A 24,635-nucleotide genomic window follows, 5' to 3' on the forward strand; every position below is an offset into this window, starting at 1 on the left:
GCCCCTTCATTACACTCCTCCTACTTGGCATACTGTCTCCTCCTGGCTGTTACCCTCACACTACTCAGTATCTATTATGTGTCCACTCACACTTTCATCCCCCCATACTGTCTGCACACATTTCTAATAGCCTCCTCCTGTACATCCCCCCCCCTGCTAACATACCCCTTTGCTCTCTCCATATTTCCTCCTCACACATTCCCCCGACTCCCCATACTGTCCTCACACATCCCATCACCGTTGCTCCCAGTACTGTCAGCACACATTTTTCCCCTCGCTACTGTGTCCACCCCCATCTCCCCACTCACCCCCACAGAATATATCCACTGCCCTTCCGATAGAATATATCCATCCCCTTCCACAGAATAAATGCACCCTGCCCCACACATGCTAAATAAATTCCAGCCCCCCCCCCACGTACACACTGAATAAATCCCCCCCACACACTGAATAAATCCCCCACACACACTGAATAAATCCCCCCCACACACTGAATAAATCCCCCCCCACACACTGAATAAATCCCCCCCACACACTGAATAAATCCCCCCCACACACTGAATAAATCCCCCCCACACACTGAATAAATCCCCCCCACACACTGAATAAATCCCCCCCACACACTGAATAAATCCCCCCACACACTGAATAAATCCCCCCCACACACTGAATAAATCCCCCCACTCACTGAATAAATCCCCCCCACACACTGAATAAATCCCCCCCACACACTGAATAAATCCCCCACACACACTGAATAAATCCCCCCACACACACTGAATAAATCCCCCCCACACACTGAATAAATCCCCCCCACACACTGAATAAATCCCCCCCACACACTGAATAAATCCCCCCCACACACTGAATAAATCCCCCCCACACACTGAATAAATCCCCCCCCCACACACTGAATAAATCCCCCCCACACACTGAATAAATCCCCCCCACACACTGAATAAATCCCCCCCACACACTGAATAAATCCCCCCACACACTGAATAAATCCCCCCCACACACTGAATAAATCCCCCCACTCACTGAATAAATCCCCCCCACACACTGAATAAATCCCCCCCACACACTGAATAAATCCCCCACACACACTGAATAAATCCCCCCACACACTGAATAAATCCCCCCCACACACTGAATAAATCCCCCCCACACACTGAATAAATCCCCCCCACACACTGAATAAATCCCCCCACACACTGAATAAATCCCCCCCACACACTGAATAAATCCCCCCACTCACTGAATAAATCCCCCCCACACACTGAATAAATCCCCCCACACAGTGAATAAATCCCCCCCACACACTGAATAAATCCCCCCACACACTGAATAAATCCCCCACACACACTGAATAAATCCCCCCACACACACTGAATAAATCCCCCCACACACACTGAATAAATCCCCCCCACACACTGAATAAATCCCCCCACACACTGAATAAATCCCCCCCACACACTGAATAAATCCCCCCACACACTGAATAAATCCCCCCCACACACTGAATAAATCCCCCCCACACACACTGAATAAATCCCCCCACACACACTGAATAAATCCCCCCACACACTGAATAAATCCCCCCCACACACTGAATAAATCCCCCCCACACACTGAATAAATCCCCCCACTCACTGAATAAATCCCCCCACACACTGAATAAATCCCCCCCACACACTGAATAAATCCCCCCCACACACTGAATAAATCCCCCCACACACTGAATAAATCCCCCCCACACACTGAATAAATCCCCCCCACACACTGAATAAATCCCCCCCCACACACTGAATAAACCCCCCCACACACTGAATAAACCCCCCCACACACTGAATAAATCCCCCCCACACACTGAATAAATCCCCCCCACACACTGAATAAATCCCCCCACACACTGAATAAATCCCCCCCACACACTGAATAAATCCCCCCCACACACTGAATAAATCCCCCCACTCACTGAATAAATCCCCCCCACACACTGAATAAATCCCCCCCACACACTGAATAAATCCCCCCCACACACTGAATAAATCCCCCCCACACACTGAATAAATCCCCCCACACACACTGAATAAATCCCCCCCACACACTGAATAAATCCCCCACACACACTGAATAAATCCCCCCACACACTGAATAAATCCCCCCACACACTGAATAAATCCCCCCACTCACTGAATAAATCCCCCCCACACACTGAATAAATCCCCCCCACACACTGAATAAATCCCCCCACACACTGAATAAATCCCCCCACACACTGAATAAATCCCCCCACACACACTGAATAAATCCCCCCACACACACTGAATAAATTCCCCCCACACACACTGAATAAATCCCCCCCACACACTGAATAAATCCCCCCCACACACTGAATAAATCCCCCCCACACACTAAATAAATCCCCCCACACACTGAATAAATCCCCCCCACACACTGAATAAATCCCCCCACTCACTGAATAAATCCCCCCCACTCACTGAATAAATCCCCCCCACACACTGAATAAATCCCCCCACACACACTGAATAAATCCCCCCACACACTGAATAAATCCCCCCACACACTGAATAAATCCCCCCACACACTGAATAAATCCCCCCACACACTTAATAAATCCCCCCACACACTGAATAAATCCCCCCACACACTGAATAAATCCCCCCCCACACACTTAATAAATCCCCCCACACACTTAATAAATCCCCCCCACACACACTGAATAAATCCCCCCACACACTGAATAAATCCCCCCACACACTTAATAAATCCCCCCACACACTGAATAAATCCCCCCCACACACTGAATACATCCCCCCCACACACACTGAATAAATCCCCCCACACACTGAATAAATCCCCCCCCCACACTTAATAAATCCCCCCACACACTGAATAAATCCCCCCCACACACTGAATAAATCCCCCCACACACACTGAATAAATCCCCCCACACACTGAATAAATCCCCCCACACACTGAATAAATCCCCCCCACACACTGAATAAATCCCCCCACACACTTAATAAATCCCCCCACACACTGAATAAATCCCCCCCACACACTGAATAAATCCCCCCACACACTGAATAAATCCCCCCACACACTTAATAAATCCCCCCCACACACTGAATAAATCCCCCCCACACACTGAATAAATCCCCCCACACACTGAATAAATCCCCCCACACACTGAATAAATCCCCCACACACACTGAATAAATCCCCCCCCACACTGAATAAATCCCCCCCACACACTGAATAAATCCCCCCCACACACACTGAATAAATCCCCCCACTCACTGAATAAATCCCCCCACACACTGAATAAATCCCCCCCACACACTGAATAAATCCCCCCACACACTGAATAAATCCCCCCCACACACTGAATAAATCCCCCCCACACACACTGAATAAATCCCCCCACACACTGAATAAATCCCCCCAACACACACTGAATAAATCCCCCCACTCACTGAATAAATCCGCCCACACACTGAATAAATCCCCCCCCACACACTGAATAAATCCCCCCACACACTGAATAAATCCCCCCACACACTGAATAAATCCCCCCACACACTGAATAAATCCCCCACACACACTGAATAAATCCCCCCCCACACTGAATAAATCCCCCCCACACACTGCATAAATCCCCCCCACACACACTGAATAAATCCCCCCACTCACTGAATAAATCCCCCCACACACTGAATAAATCCCCCCCACACACTGAATAAATCCCCCCACACACTGAATAAATCCCCCCCACACACTGAATAAATCCCCCCCACACACACTGAATAAATCCCCCCACACACTGAATAAATCCCCCCCACACACACTGAATAAATCCCCCCACTCACTGAATAAATCCGCCCACACACTGAATAAATCCCCCCCCACACACTGAATAAATCCCCCCACACACTGAATAAATCCCCCCCACACACTGAATAAATCCCCCCCACACACTGAATAAATCCCCCCACACACTGAATAAATCCCCCCCACACACTGAATAAATCCGCCCACACACTGAATAAATCCCCCCCCCACACACTTAATAAATCCGCCCACACACTGAATAAATCCCCCCCACACACTGAATAAATCCCCCCCACACTGAATAAATCCCCCACACACTGAATAAATCCCCCCACACTTAATAAATCCCCCCACACACTTAATAAATCCCCCCACATACTCCCATAAACCCACCCCACGCTGAATCTTCGGTGTCTTCAGCTCCACAGCACAGGAGCACTTACCACCAAGTCTCTTCTTTCTCCTGCGCGCCGGATAGTGACGTCAGCAGCGTGATCACATGACTTGATCACGCTGCTGGCGTCGCTCTGACCCAGCGGTCAGAGCCTCAATTGTACTCGCAGCTGGTAGATGTCTGCGAGTACAATTGATCTCCGGGAGCCGGCGCGCTGCAGCTTCTCTGTGCCGGCTGTCAGCTTGACAGTCGGCACAGAGAACAGCTGACTCCCGTTCCCCGCGGCACACCCGACCATGTGTCGCGGCACACTAGTGTGCCGCGGCACACTGGTTGAAAAACACTGCTCTGAACCCTGTTGTTAACTTATAATGAACTGGTAACATCAATGTCTTAATAGGAGGGTGGAGGGGGGGGAAGGAATCAGCGTTTCTCAGATAATGCTCCAAGTGAAAATGCTCTGGGGGCTCCACCACACCTCTCTTGCTACTGCCCCCTCCCCAGTCTGGCAATTGGGTTCAGTGGCCGGAAACTGAAACCACATTTGTGGCCCATGATTCCCATGTAGTTTTCCCGCCAGAAGCCACCTTCGCTGCTCTCACCGTGGCTGGGCAATATACTATGTGGCTGGGCAATATACTACCTGACTGGGCAATATACTACATGACTGGGCAATATACTACATGACTGGGCAATATACTACGTGGCTGGGCAATATACGCAGCTGGGCAATATACTACGTGGGCTGTGTATATATATATAGTGCCTTGCGAAAGTGTTCGGCTCCCTGGAACTTTTTAACCTTTTCCCACATATCATGCTTCAAACATAAAGATACCAAATGTAAATTTTTGGTGAAGAATCAACAACAAGTGGAACACAATTGTGAAGTTGAACAAAATTTATTGGTTATTTAAAATTTTTGTGGAAATTCAAAAACTGAAAAGTGGGGCGTGCAATATTATTCGGCCCCTTTTCTTTCAGTGCAGCAAACTCACTCCAGAAGTTCATTGTGGATCTCTGAATGATCCAATGTTGTCCTAAATGCCTCATGGTGATAAATATAATCCACCTGTGTGTAATCAAGTATCCATATAAATTCACCTGCTCTGTGATAGTCTCAGGGTTCTGTTTGAAGCACAGAGAGCATCATGAAGACCAAGGAACACAACAGGCAGGTCCATGATACTGTTGTGGAGAAGTTTAAAGCCGGATTTGGATACAAAATGATTTCCAAAACGTTAAACATCCCATGGAGCACTGTGTAAGTGATCATATTGAAATGGAAGGAGTATCATACCACTGCAAATCTACCAAGACCCGGCCGTCCCTCTAAACTTTCATCTCAAACAAGAAGAAGACTGATCAGAGATGCAGCCAAGAGGCCCATGATCACTCTGGATGATCTGCAGAGATCTACAGCTGAGGTGGGACAGTCTGTCCATTGGACAACAATCAGTCGTACACTGCACAAATCTGGCCTTTATGGAAGAGTGGCAAGAAGAAAGCCAATTCTCAAAGATATCCATAAAAAGTGTTGTTTAAAGTTTGCAACAAGCCACCTGGGAGACTCACCAAACATGTGGAAGAAGGTGCTCTGGTCAGATGAAACCAAAATCGAACTTTTTGGCAACAATGCCAAATGATATGTTTGGCGTAAAGGCAACACAGCTCATCACCCTGAACACACCATCCCCACTGTCAAACGTGGTGGTGGCAGCATCATGGTTTGGGCCTGCGTTTCTTCAGCAGGGACAGAGAAGATGGTTAAAACTGATGGGTAGATGGATGGAGCCAAATACAGGACCATTCTTGAAGAAAACCTGTTGGAGTCTGCTAAAGACCTGAGACTGGGACGGAGATTTGTCTTCCAAACAGACAATGATCCCAAACAAAAAGCAAAATCTACAATGGAATGGTTCACAAAGAAATGTATCCAGGTGTTAGAATGGCCAAGTTAGAGTCCAGGCCTCAATCCAATCAAGAATCTGTGGAAAGAGCTGAAAACTGCTGTTCACAAACGATCTCCATCAAACCTCACTGAGCTCGAGCTGTTTGCCAAGGAAGAATGGGTAAGAATTTCAGTCTCTCGATGTACAAAACTGATAGAGACATACCCCAAGCGACTTGCAGCTGTAATCGCAGCAAAAGATGGCGCAGCAAAGTATTAAGTTAAAGGGGCCGAATAATATTGCACGCCCTACTTTTCAGTTTTTGAATTTCCACAAAAATTTAAAATAACCAATAAATTTCGTTCAACTCCACAATTGTGTTCCACTTGTTGTTGATTCTTCACCAAAAATTTACATTTGCTATCTTGGGAGCCGAATACTTTCGCAAGGCACTATATATATATATATATATATATATATATATATGTATATACATATATATATATATATATATATATATATATAGTGCAACCCTGCTGCAACCCTCGACCTACTTTCTCCTTCCCCATAATCCTGTAGAATGTAAGCCCGCAGGGGTCCTCGCCCCTCTGTATCAGTCTGTCATTGTTAGTTTTGTTTACTGTAAGTGATATTTGTATTTTGATGTAACCCCTTTTCTTATGTACAGCACCATGGAATTAATGGTGCTATATAAATAAATAATAATATATATACATATATATATATATATATATATATATATATTACAATTTTTCAAAAACTTTTTTTACCTTTTTAACTTTTTTTACTGCTTTTATAGCATTGGGATACAGAAGCATCCCTATGCTATGCAAATTGTCAGCACTGCAATGACAGACAAAGTTGCTGATCATGCTCTGAGCATGAGCAAGCAACTTTGCTAGCTCTGGTGACCCAGATATCACCATGACAACATCGAGTCACCGTGGCAACGATTGGTACCCCGTGATGACATCGCGGGGTCTCCTAACCAAGGGCTGAGGGGCTGCTGTGGTTGAGTTCGACTGCAGCATTTAGTTCGACTGGAGCATTTAAAGTGCCTGGTCCAGTGCAGGACTGCTCCTGGCACTGAATTCCGGGTGTCAGCTGACAGAATCTCACGCTCGTGGTGACGTCAGACAGGTTATAGGAGTTCACCGCGAGACACTGAGCAGCGGAAGCAAATGCTCCTCAGTGTTTCTGCTGGATGTCATGCTGTATGGTTGCATCATGCAACCATGTAGCCTGCCACCTAGATGTAGCAGAACTAGACCCGTCGTGGGACAAATGGATTATCATCTTCTCAGCGGACAGGTGAGGAATATTGTTGTTTGTTATCTTAATTCTCTTGCAGGGGACATTAGCATCACTGGAATGGGTGATGCAGTAAGTATGGTTTAATTAAGATTTATTAAAGGAGTCTATATCATTTTTTCAATTAAAGGACTATATTCTGGGTATGTGTGTTTTAATACAATATGACTATACATTAGTATTGAGGGTGCCTCTCCAATACTAACCTCTGGGCTTGATGTCACCTGACAATACAAAGGTGACATCAAACCCACCAAATATCACCCCACTTGCTACGGCATCAGGGCAAGTGGGAATAGGGAGGCTAAGTGCCAGAATTGGCACATCTTGGAAATGTGATGTGATGGAGGAGCGGAGGACAGGACAGTGGGCTGTGACCACTGGGGGAAGCTTTTGGGAGAAAAGGTTTTTTTTTTGCTTTTTTCACCTTTTGCTGGCCCTTTACTGTTCCACAAAAGGCAGACGTGGAGCAAATTACAGAAAATCTGTTCTCTTCAGAATGCGGATTTTTGTAAAATTCAATTACAATTCAATTCCACACTCATCTCTATTCCATTACTAATGTAACAATGTTCCTAAAGCCCTCTTTACACCCCCATTTGTAGCTAAAAATGATTCAAACTTTCAGACCACAGTTTTTATGTGGAGTGTGGGTGGATACATTAGTGTTTACATTTAGTGGAAAACTCCATGCCCCTTCTTTCCTGGCTGAACCTCTAAGGCAAAACTGTATTTTTACCATTATAGTGAACAAGAAGATCCAAAATACCCAGTCAAGGAACAGAGGCAGAGAATTGCCAGGTCAGAAATGAACTCTGCCATGGTATAACTGCTGCAGAAGAACAAGCTGGACTCCGGACCGGGGCAGATGGAGTCTTTTGCTTATTTCTACTCATTTGGCTTTTTATCTTTGAGCACTGGTTCACTTGAGCACTTTGTTTATGTTTGTGTTTTGTTGGGGGTCCAAGATTTTTAATTTATTATTAAAGGTTATGTTTTAATATTGGGATATCCTCCATAGCTATATTTTGCAGTCCAGAAAAATATCAAGCAACAGGAGTTTAATGACAAAAACATGATTATTTTATTAGCAAAAAACAATGTCTGATATAACTTTAGTTGTGAGTTACAATGGCATCGTTCATTATCTAAAAGATTTTCTGCTGGTGTAAATGAGCCGTAGCTAAACTTTAAAACTCTGTTTTCAAGTTTGTCAGACACTGTAGATAGATATAATAAATATGTGTGGTTCTGGATCCTGACCCCATCTGATCTGCAGGCAATTAATGTATCTGTCAAATAAAAAAAAATACAGGCTCAAAGTTTAGTTACCCTTTAAGATATCTCATGGAGGCACTATCCTCAGTAATGCCTTCCAAATGTGTTCTTAACAACATTTCCTATATTTCAGCAATTTTTTTTTTCACTTTCCAGATTGTTGGCTGCTTTTTATCGCTGGTCTATTGCTCCGCTATGAATAATGACTCCAACTTAGCTACATTGTGCTTTTCTGAAATAAAAGTATTTCTAGTCTCTTCATATGCACAGGCTTTCTACTTTCCCCTTGCTTTACACTGCCCATGATTCCATGCAGGTGAAGTGTTATATCAACCCAAGCTTTCCATAATCTCCATGAATTAATTGTTTAAAGTAGTGGTTACTTTAGTAATAAACACTAGGCATAACACCACACAGGCACAATTCCCCCTATTTTATGTACACTGTCTCTCTGTTTGGATATGTAGAGACGATCAGCAAATGCTGTGGGTTGAACGCTCCGTACTTGCGCAGCGTCCAGATGTTACAGCATAGTGGATGGGATTTCAATAAATCCCATGCCCACTATGAGTCCACAGATGCCCGTGTATCACCTGCAGAGACGGACATGCAGCGCGTCTCTCCAGACTGCGGCATGTCTATTTATCTTGCTGAGACACGAGCCTCCGCAAGATAAATTTAATCCGTACAATGTATTGGACGCAATGAATCTGCACGTTTCAGTGAACACATGCGGATTAACCTGCGTTCAATAGCCGGCAGTGCTTTGGACGGAGTGGACATGTGCTGCATTCAAAGCGCTGCCGATTCCTGAACATGTGCACATACCCTTAGACTTTTTCACCAGATTTCATCCTAGAGGCTACGTGCTGATGAACATGAGTTGTACATCAGAAGAACACAATGTGTTCACACTGAATCTAATTATACATTGCATCAGAATGTAACTAGAAAGCATCACATAGTATAGACTGATGTACTGTAGGCTATAATTAATGTTGTAACTTTAATGACTGTTTGTGTAGCTGGCATCTAAGTCAATTACATTTAAAAGATTTATTGGTATCTAATAGTATTTATACAATGATATACAGTTTGAGATCCAACTCTGGTGACTGAAAAGTTATATAGCAGAAAATGTATCCCAAAATTATAAAATGACCTGAGATTACAATTAAACTTAAGAGCAGAAGGAAAGGGCTCCAATAAAGGTTTATCTGATGACTATCCACAAGCTTGTTTACAGTTTCTCATAACATTCAGCACAATAGTGAGTGCAGCTCTGAAGTAAAATGCAGAATTTAACTCAGGATCCGTACAGGATAAGTAATGTAATGTGTGTAGATAGTGACTGCACCAGCAGAATAGTGAGTGCAGCTCTGGAGTATAATACAGGATGTAACACAGGATGTAACTCAGGATCAGTACAAAATAAATAATGGAACATACACAGTGACTGCACCAGCAGAATATTGAGTGCAGCTCTGGAGTATAATACAGGATGTAAATCAAGATCAGTACAGGATTAATGTAATGTATGTACACAATGACTGCACCAGCAGAATAGTGAGTGCAGCTCTGGAGTATAATACAGGATGTAACTCAGGATCAGTACAGGATCAGTAATGTAATGTATGTACACAGTGACTGCACCAGCAGAATAGTGAGTGCAGCTCTGGGGTATAATACAGGAGGTAACTCAGGATCAGTACAGGATCAGTAATGTAATATATGTACACAGTGACTGCACCAGCAGAATAGTGAGTGCAGCTCTAGAGTACAATACTAGATGTAACTCTGGATCACTATAGGATAAGTAATGTACAATGCCTTGAAAAAGAATTTAAATCTTACAAATGTCAACATGATTTTGTGACTTATCAGAATATTCACTACCTTGAAAAATTATTCGTACTCGTGAACTTTTCCACATTTTTTCACGCTACGCCCACAAACTTAAATGTTTTTATTTGGATTTTATGTAATATACCAACACAAAATATCAAGGGTTTGTGAAGTGTAAAGGAAATTATACATGTTTTTTAAATTATTTAAAAATATAAATCTTAAAATTGTGACATGAATTTGTATTCAGCCCCCTGAGTCAATACTTCGTAGGACCACTTTTCTCTGTAATTACTGCTGCAGTCTTTAGGGGTCTGTCTCTAGCAGCTTACACATCTACAGGTAACATTTCTACCCATTCATCTTTGTACATTTACTCTCGTTCAGAGAGATTGGATGGAGGCGTCTGCAAACAGCAATTTTCAAGTTGTCCCACAGATACACACATGAATATACTTTGCTCTAAAGCTAAACATTCTATTGTAGCTTTTGCCGTATGTTTATGGTCATTGTCCTGCTGGAAGGTGAACTTACACTCCATTCTCAAGTCTTTTGCAGCCACTAACAGGTTTTCCTCCAGGATTGCCCTATATTTAGCTCCATCTGTCTCATCAACTCTGACAACCTTACCTGCCCCTGCTGAAGAAAAGCATCTCTACAGCATGATGCTACAACCACTATGCTTGACGTTGAGGATGGTGTTTTCAGGGTGATGTGCAGTATTAGTTTTACACCACTCATAGCGTTTTGCATTTAGCTAAAAAATGTCTCCTTTGGTCTCATCCGACCAGAACACCTTCTTCCACGTGCTAGTTGTGTCCACTACATGCCTTTTTTTGCAACTACAATTGGTACTTCATATTATTTGCTTTCCAAAATGGCTCTCTTCTTGCCACTCGTCCACATAAGCCTGATTTGTATTTGTGGAGTATATGACTAAGGCCGGGATCACACATGCGAGAAACACGTCTGTGTCTCGCATGTGAAATCCAAGCTCTGGCGTCGGCACTCCAGAGCGGAGCGTGCAGCTGCATAGCAACACATGGAGCCGCACGCTCCGCTCTGGAGTCCTGTGGACAAATTCTTCCACCTGAGGTGGGGATATCTGCAGCTCCTCCAGAGTGACCATGGGCCCCTTGGCTGCTTCTCTAATTAGCGCTCTCCTTGAGTGGGATGTCAGTTTAGGTGGATGGCTTGGTATGTTTGCAGTTGTGCCATACTCCTTCCATTTTTGCATGATGGAATGAACGTGCTCCACGAGATGTTCAGAGTTTAATTTCATATAACCTAATCCTGCTTTACTCTGTTCCACAACTTTATCTCTGGATACAAAAAAACCACGTGGTCTTTGAGGAGCGCTCAACACCCCTGGTATCTACGGTGTTAGATCAGATAAACAGGAAGGACAGCAGTGTGAGCAGCTGCTTCTTAGTTCAGCATCCCTGGTATTTACTGAATTACATTAGACAGACATGGTGGACAGCAGTGTTAGTGGTCCCTACTTTGGTGAATTTTCCAAATATCGGAAATATCTATGAAGAGTTGAAACGGTCTTGGCAGCTTGGAGAGAACCAAAATCTGCTCACACCTGCATCGCTCACTCAGCACCAGGTGTGAGCAGATTTTGGATCTCTCCAAGCTGCCAAGACACTTTCTACACTCTTTCAACTCTGCACCGCTCACTCAGCACCAGGTGTGAGCAGATTTTGGATCTATCCAAGCTGCCAAAACCCTTTCAACTCTTCATAGATATTTCCGCAAGTTGAAAAATTCACCAAAGTAGGGACCACTAACACTGCTGTCCACTATGTCTGTCTAATGTAATTCAGTAAATACCAGGGATGCTGAAATAAGAAAGGCTGCTCACACTGCTGTACTCCCTGTTTATCTAATCTAACACCGTAGATACCAGGGGTGCTTAGCACTCCTCAAGGACCGCGTATTTATTTTGTCTCCATCCACACATCCGTCTCAGAGGGTGTATGGCTGGAGCTGCTTTGGAAGAGACGCCTCACCGTTAGTCACCTCAGGACCTACGGTCATGTGATCATCAGGACCTGCGGTCCCGCGGAGCCTGGGTGTACTGCGGCTTTGCCTGGAATCAACCATGCACTCCGAGCACCAAGGCATTGTCCAGCACCCACAGCTCATCCCACCGCGGCCTCTGTTAACCTTCAACTTCATGGCCTCACAGGTGCATTTTCCTCTACTCCTGCTCTTCTCCGGGGTTATGCAGGGGTGCATATGGAGCGCCCCGCAAGGGCAAGGGGTTACTCGGTACCGGGTCCGGTGTTCACAGGAGGATGTCACGGTGGCTGACCCGGTCCGTGGCCCTGGGACGTCTGTGTAAAAGGGAAAGGTCTTTAAAGGGATAAAGTTTATGTTTGTGACGCCACCTGTGGTATTCGGTCAGGGAGATGCTATGACAGCTAGATGGTATACCTTCCCACAGGTGAAGTATATCCCCAGGGCTTCCCAGTATGTAGATGGTGAAGAACGAGGACACAAAGTTGCAGTCTCTTTACCTTTACTGAAGACTTCAGCATCCACAGTCCAGAACACCAGACCACAGGGCAGGCAGAGTCCGGCCGGTTCAGAGGCAAGTCCAGAGTCCCCTTGTCCAGGTGAAAATCAATAGCCTTCCCTTGCGCTGTAGTGGTGTAGTCCCTTACTGCATAAGCTTCAAATAAGGTTCTCACAGATGTGGTGTCTCTCTTTCTGTCTGTCCCAAAGTCGGACAGGACAAAACCCGTATGACTGGTGGCTTGAGGCTGTTTATAGGGACTCTAGCATGCCCCGGCCTCTGAGGGGTGCCACCTTGCCTCCTGGGTGTAAGTGAGGACAGGTAATGTGCAATTAGCTGTCATGCCGGTCTCTGAAGTGATGCATAGAGGTCCTTACTACCTCGGTGTTTTCCGGCTACCGGTGTTCTGCGCCTCAGAAGGAGGCAGCCTGCTCCTGGCTGGTCCCCTTCTGGTATCCTCTCTTTTGCTTTGCCTTCCTTCACGCTTGCTGCAATACAATTTTGCCTTCAAAATGTCTCTTTCTGGGAGCTGCAGCTCTTAGGGCATGTACAGCTCCGTGGACCCTCTCCTCTGTCCTCTGACAGGAATTTGCTCCTGCCAGGAACATCTTCTCTGAAGGACTGACTGACTTTCCCTACAGACTCCCAGTTATCTATATATGGGGAGTGACCTAGTAAATAGGAGCAGAAGCTCCCCCTGGTGGCCTGGAGTATGAATGTGTTGCATGTTTGTGATACCTGGATGCAGTTATCCTTCCTTGCCTCCAAACGTAGCATCACTCTCCTGGGAGGAAAGCGACACTACTGCGGCGACCAGGACCCTGGGGCGCCGCACATAACCCCTGAAGGTTAGTAGCCCTTTGGCTCTGTTATTGTCCACAATTACCTTATTGGTACTGCTCATGTGCCACTCCCATCTTGTTTTTCTTGCACAACTTTATCGCTGACCTGTCTGGTGTGTTCCTTGGTTTTCATGATGCTGTTTGATCCCTAATGTTCTTAAACAAACCTCTGAGGCCTTCACAGAACAGCTATAGTTATAGTGAGAATACATTACACCCAGAATTTTATTTAAGAGTATCATCCTATAGGAAGCTGAAAACAAATGCAGATCACAATTTTCAGATTTATACTTATAAAAAAAAGATAGAAAACCATGTATCATTCCATGTACATTTTGCAAATACTTGCTACTTTGTGCTGGTATCACATAAAATCCCAATAAAATACATTTAAGTTTGTGGGTGTAGTGTGAAAAAATGTGGTAAAGTTCATAGGGCATGAATACTATTTCAAGGCACTGTATATTCACAATTATTCCACTAGAAAAAAAACTTCAGTGAACTTACAAGGTAACTCATTTGTTTATGCAATTGCAGTTCCTAAAACTGTCTATCTTAGAACTAAATAACAGAGTGATCTATTTCAAGTGTTTATTTCTGTTTATGTCGATGATTATGGCTTACCTCCGGACATCTGTCACGTCAGCAGTCCTCCCCATGATTGTGGAGCTACTGAAACAGACTAAGGGACCTTTTTAAACGCTTAGAAAGCCTTTGCAGGTGTATTTTGCTAATTATTCTAATTTACTGAGATAATGACTTTTGGGTTTTCATTGGCCGTAAGCCATAATCATGAACATTAGCAGAAATACACACTTTAAATAGATCACTCTGCTTGTAATGAGTTTATAGGATATATGAGTTTCACTTTTTGTATTGAAGAACTGAAATAAATTCACTTTTTGATTATATTCTAATTTAGTGAGAAGCACTAGTAATACAGCAGGGTTGTGGCATGCTCTAGGACACTAGGTTCAGGACACGCTTCTTACTTTCATTGTTCCGTCAAGTCATTTGATGTTAATGTAATCAATAACTAAAAAACACCCATTACAAAAACATTTAGGCGATGCCTGGGATTATTAGAACTATTAATAATATTCAAATACCTTAAATGAAATCACTTAAACAAGTTGCCAAAATTCAATTACAGTATCTTAATGAGAATTTCAAAGTGAACATAATTATGTCATAACCAGATTGCTTTAGGTCATCTGAAGCTTCTCTTTCAGGTTTCCGATAAGTTTCTTGTCACCACACATGGGCGCCGTGCCTCAATTCTAGAATATTAATCCATAAGGTTAAAAAGATGGTCAAGGATTACAAAAAATGCACTATTACTTTCACACAACCTGTAAGCAGATGTGGTGTCTTTTTGGAAGAAGGAGGCCATGTTTTTTTAAAATCTTAGATAAATCCTTTAAGGGCTCGTAATTAAAGGGAGCCTCATCTTTAGTCTTTGTTTTAAATTATTTTTATTATTAGTTAATGTTATAGTGCCGTTTGTTCCATGGCACTTTACATGTGAAAATGGGTATACTGTACCTAATTAAAAACAAGTACAATAATCTTGAATTAATTGAGTCACCGACGGGTACAGGAGGAAAGATGACACTGCCCGCGAGGGCTCATAGTCTACAAGGAATCTGTGAGGATACAGTAGGAGAGGGTAGAGCTGGTCGTGCTGCCATATGGTGGAACGAGGGTTGCTGCAGGTTGTACGCTTGTCGGAAGAGTTAGGCCTTCAGGTTCCTTTTGAAGGCTTCCATGGTTGGCGAGAGTCTGATATGTGGGGTGGTAGAGAGTTCCAGAATATGGAGGATGAGCGGGAAAAATCTTGTATGTGATTGTGGGAAGATGAGATAAGAGAGGAGTAGAGAAGGAGATCTTGTGAGGATCGGAGGTTTCTTGCAGGTAAATACCAGGAGACGAGGTCACAGGTGTATGGAGGAGACAGGTTGTGGATGGCTTTGTATGTCATGGTTATTTTGAACTGGAGTCTCTGGACAATAGGAAGCCAGTGAAGGGATTGACAGAGAGGAGATGCTGGGTAACAGCGTGAGGACAAGTGGATTAGTCGGGCAGCAGACTTTAGGATAGATTAGAGGGCGTGTGAGAGTGTTAGAAGATTGGGGTATTTAACTCAACTTTCAGCTCCCCAAAAGTCATGCACTCATTATTTTGTCCCTCCCTGGTCTTGGGGCTTCAACATCTGAAGGGGGCATGCAGCGTAGGACTGGAGCACATTGGGCCCACCAGAGAAAATCATTCTTGTGGCCCACTATGTACCTACATAGAAATAGATACAAGACCATCATTTGTGCGGTAAAACACTCTAATATCAGGGTATAATATTAGGTAGTACACGTCTTAATTATATAGCAGGGATTAGGGTAGCCCCCTTTCTATAATATAATGTAGTTTTGCTCATAGAATATAATGTAGCCCTCTTCATAGAATATAATGTAACCCCATCATAGAATATACCATTATAGGGTATATTGCAGCCTCCTCATAGGGTGTAATGCAGCCCTACCCATAAAATATAATGCAAACCCCCCATATAGTATAATGCAGCCCCCATAGAATATAATGTACACTATCATAGAGTATAATTCGGCCCCACAGTATTATGGCCACCAGTACTCACTCATTTATAAATACATAAAAAAGAAACCCCAATACTCACCTCTCCTCCTCGCTCCACCTGCTGATCCCGACTCTGCTCTGGTCTCAGCAGCTGCACTGACGTCTGCCCGTCACACAGCATGGAGCACAATGAAGTGATGTCATCACGCACCCCATGTGTCAGAGGCAGAGGGGAATGATGGGGGAGGGAACATAATCTGACGCCATCTCCTCAATTATTGCTTTCACCTGTATTGGCCTCTATGATGCCGATGCAGATGATTGTGGTGCATGCTGGGGGGGCACCGCTGGCACTGGGTGGGCCCCCCTGACTCATGGTGTGCCACTATTAGCAGCACGTCACTGTCTGGGGGCCTCTGAGGGAGCGGGGGCCCTAGTCTGCCTGCGCCCACACTGGCCTTGATAGCAGGCAGCTGCTGCAAGAACCGGCGGCTGCAGTAACTCTGCCTGCTATTAAAGTGAAATGAACATTCACTGCTCTCTACGCCCATGGGTGTGGGGAGTAGCGAATATTCATTTCTCTTTAGCAGCCGCACAGGCTTTAGCTGCAGCAGCTGGCTCCTGCCTCCTGTCACCCGCTGCTCCACTGCTGCTCTGCTGGCCTGGGGTCGGCCCCTCTGACTCACGGACCCATTAACAGCTGCATGGTGTGCCGCTATTAGCGACATACCATTGGATGGGGGCCCCTGGAAAAGCAGGGGCCCTAGGAAGTCACCGGCCCTGTGTGGCAGCAGATATCGGTGCCTGGGCCCACCAGAGAATCCTCCGGTTTTCCTGTGGGCCAGTCCGATCTTGGGGGCATGGTACCACTGCAGTTAATCAGCAGTAGCTGATTAGCTGGAGCCTTCACATTCCATCCAAGCAATATAACCTGGTTCAGACAGAATGTGAAGGCAGCCCATCAAACACTTCAGGAGTTAAGTGCCGGAAGAAGCAAAGCTGTACCAGAACATCAACAAGCATGGTCATCTTTCACTGTAGGCATCAAGAGCCACCACCATACATTACTGTAGGCATCTCAGAGCCACCACCACCTTTCACTGTAGACATAACCGAGCCCCTGCCATGATTCACTGTATAAATATTACAAAAGAAAGTCATGGAGACAAGTTCATTTTCATGTGTGATATTGTTATGACTGATATAGGTAGTATGAAAAATTAAGTGCTCACTTTGTATAAAATGCAACCAATCATAGTAATGTGCAAACTGTACAGACTGCTGCCAGCTCCTATGCAGATCTCTCCTGGGTCTGTGGACAAGGGTAGTAGATAGGAAGATATGAAGTCCACTGATGCTGTTTGATTAAAACTACTCCTATTGCTTGTGTGTTAGAACCAGGATTAATTGGTAAATAACCATAACAAAGTACTGAAATAGATAAAAAGAACACATTTTCAGTTCTTTCTCTTGTTTAATAAAGCTCTGCCCAGTCTTCACCTACAGACGCTACTGAACTGTGGGTTTTGTTTCTCTTTTTTTTTCTATAGGCTTCTATGTGGAGCCTGAAAAAATACTGGTAAAAAAGCAAAGCTTTTCTGCACTTTAAAAAAAAAACGCATTAGAAACGCTGATTAAAATCTGCAGGAAAAACGCATCAAATAAGAGGGAAAGCGCATTAAAAAAAAATTCAGTAAAAATACAATAGCTAGAGAAGATTGTTATTGCATAGTTCGGTGAGGACAACTGCAGAAACAAGAAACACAGATACAAAAAAGAAAGATGTCATTTAGCAAAGCTTACATAAAAATGAGAACATTCTATCTGTTACAACTAGGAATGACTGAATAAAAAAAATAAATCCGTAGGTCCGAACCATCCTGCATACAGGGGAATAGTGCTGGATATAGGACTACGCTCTGCAGATCCAGACATCTGCATACTGTCCCTCACTGCCACCAGGGTAGAAAGAAATCACAAAAATGTGTGGGATGGGGTGTATGGCTGGGTACGTGAGAAAAATTTGTGCGCGCCGCATAGTTTGTCCCTCTTTCCATTCTGTAAAAGTTGGGATGCAGCCAATCAGAACCAAAGAATATACTGCTTTTTGTAAGTTTATAAAAGTATCAAACCCTACTGCTATTTAGTCTAAGGCTATGTGCACACCTTGCGTCGGGTCCCTGCGGGTTCTCCCGCAGCGGATTTGATAAATCTGCAGGGCAAAACAACTGCGGTTCTCCCTGCAGATTTATCGCGGTTTGTTCCGCGTTTTCCGCTGCGGGTTTCCGCCTATACTATTGATGCTGCATATGCAGCAATATGCAGCATCAATAGTAATGTTAAAAATAATAAAAATTGGTTATACTCACCCTCTGATGTCCGGATCTCCTGGGCGCTGCACCCGGCGTTCCGGTTCCAAAGATGCTGTGGGAGAAGGACCCTTCGTGACGTCACGGTCATGTGACCGTGACGTCACCGCAGATCCTGGTCGCACAGCAACTCTGACCGGACGGCCGCGTGCAGCGCCCAGGAGCTCCGGACATCAGAGGGTGAGTATAACCAGATTTTTTATTTTTTAACCCCAAATATGGTTCCCAGGGCCTGGAGGAGAGTCTCCTCTCCTCCACCCCGGGTACCACCCGCACATTATCCGCTTACTTCCCGCAACGTGGGCACAGCCCCATGCGGGAAGTAAGCGGTTCAATGTATTCCTATGGGTGCAGAATCGCAGCGATTCTGCACAAAGAAGTGACATGCTGCGGGTTGTAAACCGCTGCGTTCCCGCGCGGTTTTTCCCGCAGCATGTGCACAGCGGTTTGCGGTTTCCATAGGGTTTACATGTTACTGTAAACGCTATGGAAACTGCTGCGGACCCGCAGCATCAAAATCGCGGCGGTTCCGCGGTAAAAACCGCTAAGTGTGAATATAGCCTAAGGGGTCACACTTGTGAGTGCAATGCGAAAAACTCGTGTGAGTCTCTCACCTCAATTCCCGGCACTGCCGCCGGCACTCGGGACCGGAGTGTGTGGCTGCATGTATTTCTATGCAGCTGAACGCTCTGGTCCGAGTGCCGGCGGCAGTGCTGGGTATTGAGGTGAGAGACTCGTGCGAGTTTCTCGCATTGCATTCACAAGTGTGACCCTGGCCTTAAAGGGCTTTTCCCACGAAAAAAAATGCACTTTAATCAATAGATCTTTAAATAATCATTTCCACTATTGGATGTTAAATAAAATGTTCCTGTGCTGAGATAATCTTACTAATGTGCCCCTGCTGTGTACTGTGTAATGGTTGTGACATGGTCTGATCATGCCACAGCTCCTGGGCATGGAAGGAAGCAAAAGAGAGTATATAGACAGGACGTTATATATATATATATATATATATATATATATATATACATACATACATACATACATACATACATACATACATACACACACACACACACGTAGGGCCCTAATAGTATACATTATGCCCATCCATATCTCGCCAGTGCTTTGCAGTATTGTGGACATAAAGGGCTCGTGCAGACGACTGTATAAATAGGACGAGTACACTGTGATAAAAAAGCGATTGCATATGGACTGCACATGGATGACAGGTGAGAAAAACGTCGTCCCACTTCTATAGATGAAAATCGCACCGATTTTTTTATACTGTTGTGTGAACCTGGTCAAAGAAAGAGAAGTCAGAGAGAACAGGCTTGTGTTCAGGCTATAAAAGAACCAGGCCTCGTCGCCCATAGCAACCAATCACACCACAGCTTTCACTTTACCTCAGCAGAACCTGAAGCTGATGTGTGGTTGCTGTGAGGGATCAGTCAGTGCTGGTCACTGAGGCCTCCGCTGCACAGTGAGTCTTTCCTGTGGCAAAATTCATTGTATATCATTTAATTTTCTGACTGAAACAAATATACTCAGCTTATAAATGTTTCCATTTAACCCCTTAGTGACAGAGCCAATTTGGTACTTAATGACCAGGCCAATTTTTGCAATTCTGACCACTGTCACTTTGTGAGGTTATAACTCTGGAACGCTTCAACGGATCCCGCTGATTCTGAGATTGTTTTTTCGTGACATATTGTACTTCATGTTAGTGGTAACATTTCTTCGATATTACTTGCGATTATTTATGAAAAAAACGGAAATATGGCGAAAATTTTAAAATTTTGCAATTTTCAAACTTTGTATTTTTATGCCCTTAAATCAGAGAGATATGTCACGAAAAATAGTTAATAAATAACATTTCCCACATGTCTACTTTACATCAGCACAATTTTGGAAACAAAATTTTTTTTTGTTAGGGAGTTATAAGGGTTAAAAGTTGACCAGCAATTTCTCATTTTTACAACACCATTTTTTTTTAGGGACCACATCACATTTGAAGACATTTTGAGGGGTCTATGTGATAGAAAATAATGAAGTGTGACACCATTCTAAAAACTACACCCCTCAAGGTTCTCAAAACCACATTCAAGAAGTTTATTAACCCTTTACGTGCTTCACAGGAACTGAAACAATGTGGAAGGAAAAAATGAACATTTAACTTTTTTTTGCAAACATCTTAATTCAGAACCATTTTTTTTATTTTCACAAGTGTAAAAACAGAAATGTAACCATAAATTTTGTTATGCAATTTCTCCTGAATACGCCAATACACCATATGTGGGGGTAAACCACTGTTAGGGCGCACCGCAGAACTTAGAAGTGAAGGAGCGCCGTTTGACTTTTTCAATGCAGAATTGGCTGGAATTGAGATCGGACGCCATGTCACGTTTAGAGAGCCCCTGATGTACCTAAACAGTGGAAACTCCCCACAAGTGACACCATTTTGGAAACTAGACCCCTTAAGGAACTTATCTAGATGTGTGGTGAGCACTTTGAACCCCCAAGTGCTTCACAGAAGTTTATAACGTAGAGCCGTGAAAATAAAAAATCGCTTTTGTTTACACAAAAATGATCTTTTCGCCCACAAATTCTTATTTTCACAAGGGTAACAGGAGAAATTAGACCACAAAAGTTGTTGTGCGATTTCTCCTGAATACGTCGATACCCCATATGTGAGGGTAAACCACTGTTTGGGCGCACCGCAGAGCTTGGAAGTGAAGGAGCGCCGTTTTACTTTTTCAATGTTGAATTGGCTGGAATTGAGATTGGACGCCATGTCGTGTTTGGAGAGCCCCTGATGTGCCTAAACAGTGGAAACCCCCCACAAGTGACACCATTTTGGAAACAAGACCCCTTAAGGAACTTATCTAGATGTGTGGCGAGCACTTTGAACCCCCATGTGCTTCACAGAAGTTTATAACGTAGAGCCGGAAAAAAAAAAATTGCATTTTTTCTACAAAAATGATTTTTTGCCCACAAATTTTTATTTTCACAAGGGTAACAGGAGAAATTAGACCACTAAAGTTGTTGTGCAATTTCTCCTGAGTACGTCGATACCCAATATGTGGGGGTAAACCACTGTTTGGGCACACCGCAGAGCTTGGAAGAGAAAGAGTGCCGTTTTACTTTTTCAATGTAGAATTGGCTGGAATTGAGATCGGACGCCATGTCGCGTTTGGAGAGCCCCTGATGTGCCTAAACAGTAGAAATCCCCCACAAGTGACCCCATTTTGGAAACTAGACCCCCCATGGAACTTATCTAGATGTGTGGTGAGAACCTTGAATGCCCAAGTGCTTCACAGAAGTTTAGAATGCAGAGTCATGAAAATAAAAAATATTTTTTTTTTCCACAAAAAAGATATTGTAGCCCCCAAGTTTTTATTTTCACAAGGGTAACAGGAGAAATTGGACTGCAATAGTTGTTGTCCAATTTATCCCGAGTACGCTGATGCGCCATATGTGGGAGTAAACCACTGTTTGGGCGCACGGCAGAGCTTGGAAGGGAAGGAGCGCCTTTTTGGAATGCAGACTTTGATAGAATGGTCTGTGGGCATTATGTTGCGATTGCAGAGCCCCTGATGTACCTAAACTGTAGTAACCCCCCACAAGTGACCCCATTTTGGAAACTAGACCCCCCAAGGAACTTATCTAGATGTGTGGTGAGAACTTTGAATGCCCAAGTGCTTCACAGAAGTTTAGAATGCAGAGTCGTGAAAATAAAAAATATTTTTTTTTCCACAAAAAAGATATTGTAACCCCCAAGTTTTTATTTTCACAAGGGTAACAGGAGAAATTGGACTGCAATAGTTGTTGTCCAATTTATCCCGAGTACGCTGATGCGCCATATGTGGGGGTAAACCACTGTTTGGGCGCACGGCAGAGCTCGGAAGGGAAGGAGCGCCTTTTTGGAATGCAGACTTTGATAGAATGGTCTGTGGGCATTATGTTGCGATTGCAGAGCCCCTGATGTACCTAAACTGTAGTAACCCCCCACAAATGACCCCATTTTGGAAACTAGACCCCCCAAGGAACTTATCTAGATGTGTGGTGAGAACTTTGAATGCCCAAGTGCTTCACAGAAGTTTAGAATGCAGAGTCGTGAAAATAAAAAATATTTTTTTTTCCCACAAAAAAGATATTGTAGCCCCCAAGTTTTTATTTTCACAAGGGTAACAGGAGAAATTGGATCCCAGAAGTTGTCCAATTTATCCCGAGTACGCTGATGCCCCATATGTGGGGGTAACCCACTGTTTGGGCGCTCGGCAGAGCTCAGAAGGGAGGGAGCACCATTTGACTTTTTGAGCGCAAAATTGGCTGTCGTGTTTGGAGACCCCCTGATGTACCTAAACAGTGGAAACCCCCCAATTCTAGCTCCAACCCTAACCCCAACACACCCCTAACCCTAATCCCAACCTGATCCATAATCCTAATCACTAACCATAATCACAACCCTTACCCCAAAACAACCCTAATGTCAACCCTAACCATAACCCTAATCAAAACCCTAAATCCAACACACCCCTAATCCTAATCTCAACCCTAACCTCAAACCTAACCCTAATCCCAATACACCCCTAATCACAACCCTAACCTTAACCCTAATCCCAAACCTAACCCTAATCCCAAGCGTAACCCTAATGCCAACCCTAATCCAAACCCTAACCCTAATCCCAGCTCTATCCCTAACTTTAGCCCCAACCCTAGCCCTAACTTTAGCCCCAACCCTAACCCTAGCCCTAAGGCTACTTTCACACTTGCGTCGTTTGGCATTCCGTCGCAATCCGTCGTTTTGGACAAGAAACGGATCCTGCAAATGTGCCCGCAGGATGCGTTTTTTGCCCATAGACTTGTATTGCCGACGGATCGTGACGGATGGCCACATGTTGCGTCCGTCGTGCACTGGATCAGTTGTGTTTTGGCGGAGCGTCGGCACAAAAAAAGTTCAATGAAACTTTTTTTGTACGTCGCATCCGCCATTTCTGACCGCACATGCGTGGCCGTAACTCCACCCCCTCCTCCCCAGGACATAGATTGGGCAGCGGATGCGTTGAAAAACTACAGCTGCTGCCCACGTTGTGCACAATTTTCACAACGTGCGTCGGTATGTCGGGCCGACGCATTGCGACGGCCCCGTACCGACGTAAGTGTGAAAGAAGCCTAACCCTAAATTTAGCCCCAACCCTAAATTTAGCCCCAACCCTAAATTTAGCCCCAATCCTAGCCCTAACCCTAGCCCTAACCCTACCCCTAGCCCTAACCCTAGCCATACCCCTAACCCTACCCCTACCCTACCCCTACCCTACCCCTAACCCTACCCCTAACCCTACCCCTAACCCTTAACCTAACCCTACCCCTAACCCTACCCCTAACCCTACCCCTAACCCTGCCCCTAATTTTAGCCCCAACTGCTGTTCTCCTGCCGGCCGGCAGATGGAGACAGATGGCGGGCGCACTGGGCATGCGTCCGCCATGTTCTTCTGCCGGCGGCCAGGAGGAGCAGCAAGAGGATCCAGGGACCTAGGTGAGTATGCTAGGGTCCCCGAATCCCCCTATTTCTCTGTCCTCTGATGTGCGATCACATCAGAGGACAGAGAATTACACTTTACTTTTTTTTTTTTTTGCGGTCGCCAGTAAACAGTTAATTACCGGCGATCGCAAAACAGGGGTCGGTAATACCGACCCCGATCATGCTCT

The sequence above is a fragment of the Ranitomeya imitator genome, chromosome 8, assembly GCF_032444005.1.
Source record: "Ranitomeya imitator isolate aRanImi1 chromosome 8, aRanImi1.pri, whole genome shotgun sequence".
Taxonomy (NCBI): Eukaryota; Metazoa; Chordata; class Amphibia; order Anura; family Dendrobatidae; genus Ranitomeya; species Ranitomeya imitator.